Source organism: Pteropus vampyrus, unplaced genomic scaffold (assembly GCF_000151845.1).
Source record: "Pteropus vampyrus isolate Shadow unplaced genomic scaffold, Pvam_2.0 Scaffold282, whole genome shotgun sequence".
NCBI classification, from domain to species: domain Eukaryota; kingdom Metazoa; phylum Chordata; class Mammalia; order Chiroptera; family Pteropodidae; genus Pteropus; species Pteropus vampyrus.
In genome coordinates this window covers 166,659-170,576 of record NW_011889063.1, presented here as the reverse complement: position 1 = coordinate 170,576, position 3,918 = coordinate 166,659, and the positions used below count along the sequence as shown (strand labels likewise).

The 3,918-nt window shown below is 54.0% G+C and overlaps 1 protein-coding gene and 1 long non-coding RNA gene across 2 annotated transcripts in view; both read right to left on the bottom strand.

The window, feature by feature from the left end:
* The window catches only part of ALPK1 (alpha kinase 1), a 62,862-nt gene that overhangs the window by 31,393 nt on the left and 27,551 nt on the right, over positions 1 to 3,918 (bottom strand). The window lies entirely within an intron of this gene.
* The window catches only part of LOC111729805, a 6,293-nt gene continuing 4,937 nt past the window's right edge, over positions 2,563 to 3,918 (bottom strand). The window contains exon 2 of the long non-coding RNA XR_002776394.1: positions 2,563 to 3,898. This is a non-coding gene — a long non-coding RNA (uncharacterized LOC111729805). The remainder of the gene's footprint in view (positions 3,899 to 3,918) is intronic.

The window sequence follows — 3,918 nt, the reverse complement described above, 5'->3', positions numbered from 1 at the left end:
CGTGACCCCCAAAACGGGGACGCGTTGCTGCAACAGTCCATGAACGGAGCGAACCTGCAGCTGCAGCTTCATGATGCTGCAGGCGGTTCTTGGCACGTGACTTAGTGAGAAAAGTGTTTACTGAGCATCTGCCGGGTGCATCGGCGACGTGGTGTCTGGGGTGTGATGCGGTCTGCACTGCTGGAAGGCCGCCTGCGTGTGTCAGTGGGTAACTCCGAAAACATCCCCGTCTTCGTTTGATGTCCTGTTAGTAAAATGCAGATGGCGGCTCGATTACTCTATTTGATCTTAGCGTCTGTCTCGCCGCGTAACTACAACTATGTTACGTTCCATTATGTAGCTGTGACCGTACTCCATCTGGCCCTAGGCCAGGTCCTATTGTCACTTAGCTCATATCATAAGGCAGCTACCATGTGTTACGCGCCAGGCACTGCTCTAAGCTTCCACGTTCTCCACTCAACGATCCTCCGGGTAATCTACGAAGTCGGGATGTAGTTACTTCGATAGAGCCAGCAGTTTAGGTGAGTTGTCCAGGGTGACACGGCCGATAAGGGACAGACTGGGACTCATCAGACCCAGGCAGAGCGGCCCCCGTGTCGGCTCCTTAACCTGCGCCCACACTGTCTGAACTTGGTCGAGGTCGTCGCTGTCACCAAAACCACGTACCAGAATAGCAGCAGACATATAAGACCAAAGGAACGGTTGGGACCCCATGGTCCCTAGGGCTTCTCACTCACCCTTAAAGCGATAATTGTCACGGAAAGGGTTAAGAGCTTAATGGTGCCTGCTGGGATGTCCGCAGCTACGCACACTTAGCGGAGCCCGCGGGACTCAGTTCTCACCGCTGGAATCACATCCGTACGAGCAGAATGATGCTTAATTGACAAGGGTCAGCCCCGCCATGATACAGTCTCATAGAAAGCCCGGACCGCTGAACTATGAGGCGCCGACAAAGGGATGGGCTCGTGTCTCAGCACGGCTTCCGGCTGCACTGTGATATCCCCGTGTCGCCCCAGAGGCCGCGTGGCTCCCGCCCCGAGGCTGCCCCACGGGTCCGTCCTTCCCGCCTGCCGCTGAGGGGTGGCCCTGCTCCTTCCCCGGCCCTGGACAGTGCCCATCGCGGAACCACACAGAGGCTCACGACCACGGGGGCCTGGCACACGGCACTTCTAACCGGCTGCCTTTGCCTAAGGCGGGTCATGTGACCCAGCCTGTGGGGACTGGAAGAAGCTGCTGCCGGCCACGTGTTAGGAGGTTAGTGGACCAACACGGGCCTTTGACAGGTAGCGGACCGAGCACACGGGCTGGGCCCGCTGCTCCCTTTGGGCCTCTCTCTACATCACATATCAATGCCCAGTAGAGCTCTGCTGAGTGGAGGTGTGAAGGCAGTTTGCGTTCACTTTGCTTTTTGCATCCTGATGGAAAAGACCTAAGTGAGTAAAACTCGAAAGCACACAGCTCAAGATGAAAACCTCATTTGAGAAAATCGGCTGCTAAAGGATCATAATCCAATGACGCCAGCCATGGCTCTCGTCCCCTCCGTTATCAGTGTGAAATCTGCAGCCTGCGGGAACTGGTTCTTCCGGACTCTGAGGACGTCTTCTGACCCAGGAGGAAGCTCCCGCTCCACTGAGCACCCCACACTATCTGGCCTTCGAACCCCGTACGGCTCTGCATTTATGTTTGTGTTTCAATTCTGGACCCTTTGAGCAGTTCAAAAATGAAAACATCAATGTGTTAAAGGCACCAAGGTTATCTGACGAGACGTATTAGAAAAAATTATTCTAAAGCCAAATTTATCAGACTATTCATCCGCAAGGATCTTTCACCCATGATAGCATAAGCAACTAAATATTTATTTATTGGTCTCTCTTTAGATAACTGCAAGGAAACAGATATTTCCAAACATACGTGTGGAGAAAGGCTGCGAGGGGACCCACGTTCATGGTCGTGAGTTGAAAAGAAACGGCAAAGACGCCCCCGGCTCCCTCCCCTTGGGCTGCGCTGCAGCCAGCGACAGCAGCTGCCCTGTGTGCCCTGCGGAGGACACACGCCCTGCACAGAAACGGGCTGGGGCACGGGGACCCCCGGTCGGCAGGGAGACCGCACCGCGGGGCCTGGCACACAATTCCCCCTGGCCTTGCGCTCGGCCCGCCCCCAGCCGCCGCAGCCCGCCCGCCCGGGCTCGGCCTTTGTCTCCCTCTCAGAAGCTTTATTTTCATATTTTCTTTTAATTGCGTAGAAATTGTTCTTTCTAGAGAAGTGAGAGTTGCTGAACACAAAAGGGGGTGTCCGCTCGGAGCTGGCCGTGGGCCCCTGGAGCCTGAGCAGCGAGGGGCTTTCCCGCGCGGGGCCTGAAACCCAGCCAAACAGAAGCTAAATGCCTCCGACACTTTTGAAAAACCCATCAAAGCTTCTGCTGAATGATATTTATAAGAGCTTCACTGTTCTCTTTCAAAAACTGAAATGCCCTCCTCCGACACTTGAAGAAAACGCCCGAGCTTTTCATCTCTCCCTCTCAGAAGTAAACATTGTTCCGAGAGAAAGGGCCCAAAGCAGAGCTGGCTTTGCCTTGAAATTTTATTTTTAAATAAGAGAAGGAGAAAATCCTTTTTCTGACTAATACTAATAATACAGGTCAAAGTGTCAGGCGATATACAATTAAACAGAAAACAAAAGAGGTTCCCCCCTTCCCACAGCACAATGGCCCCGGAATATAAATCACTGCCGAAGATGAAATAGCACTTCAAAGCCCGGGGGGCATTTCGGTGGCCGAGGAGCGGTGACGAGGCTGGTAACCCCGGCCCGGAGGACGCTGCTGAAAGGTCTGGGACTAGCGTGAGGTAGGCTGTGGGGTCCCTACGGCCTGCGACCCCACGATATGCTTTGTCCCACAGGGCAGCTGCAGCTATCAACAGATGTTTCGGCAATAAATACTCGGTATCATCTCGGCGACGGCCCACCTACCTGGGGAGTGGGCCTAGCACCGCACGCGTGGCCCGTGCATCGTGGCCGCACCAACCTGCCGTCTCCCGGCTCCTCGGGGCTGGTCCACAGGCGTTTTTTCTGGGAGGGACACTCTCAGGACAGTGCGGGAGGCCGGCCCGGCCGTAAATCCCTGTCTGTGGCCACACAGCCACGGCGGGCAGTGCGGGCGGCGACGCAGGACAGGGGCCAAGCACTAAACTCATCGTTTTCCTCCAGCAGGTTCAGCCTGAGAGATTAACATTGTACATGGCCCTGAATTTCACCAACTTGGGCACCATGAAAAATAGTTGATTATGACTTGCCGTTTTCTCCAGCATTCTGCACTGAACTTTGATCTATTATTTGTGTAATTACCTTAAAGACACGCTGTTTCTCAGTGTAATGCTAATTTTAAATGTGGAGGGAAAACGTTTTTATGGGAAGAATTCCTTGAAGAAAAAAAGTGAGGAAAGCTTAGATTTATGGGGCAAAAAACTGTAAAAAGAGCCAAGGTAAGTGAGAGGACAGTTACCTCGGCAGTCTGTGACTATTTTTTATGTGAAAACAGAATCTCACAATAACTGATCCTTTCAACTTGGCCATCCAGCTTCAGGCAAGTCTGATACTGTGTCCGACGGAATGACGGGACACAATGGGACCCACAAAGCGTGGCGTTTACTCCGGTTACTGTTAACAAGCTCAGGTGTTAAAAGCAGCGAGTTCGCAGGGTGCTCGAGTTCTCGGTGTTTACCAAACAGAGCCAGCACTGTGCGGGGGCCTCACACGCAGGAAGGCTCTGGGGGCTCCTGGGGTGTGGCTGCTGAGTTCACGGCCCCGCTGGCTGAGCTGGAGGGACCAGGCAGAGCGCAGAGCCTCGCAGGGTAAGTGCAGAGGGACCCATCTCAGAGCTGCCACCCAGTGACCCTGCGACCTGGGCATAAGCCTCTTAAA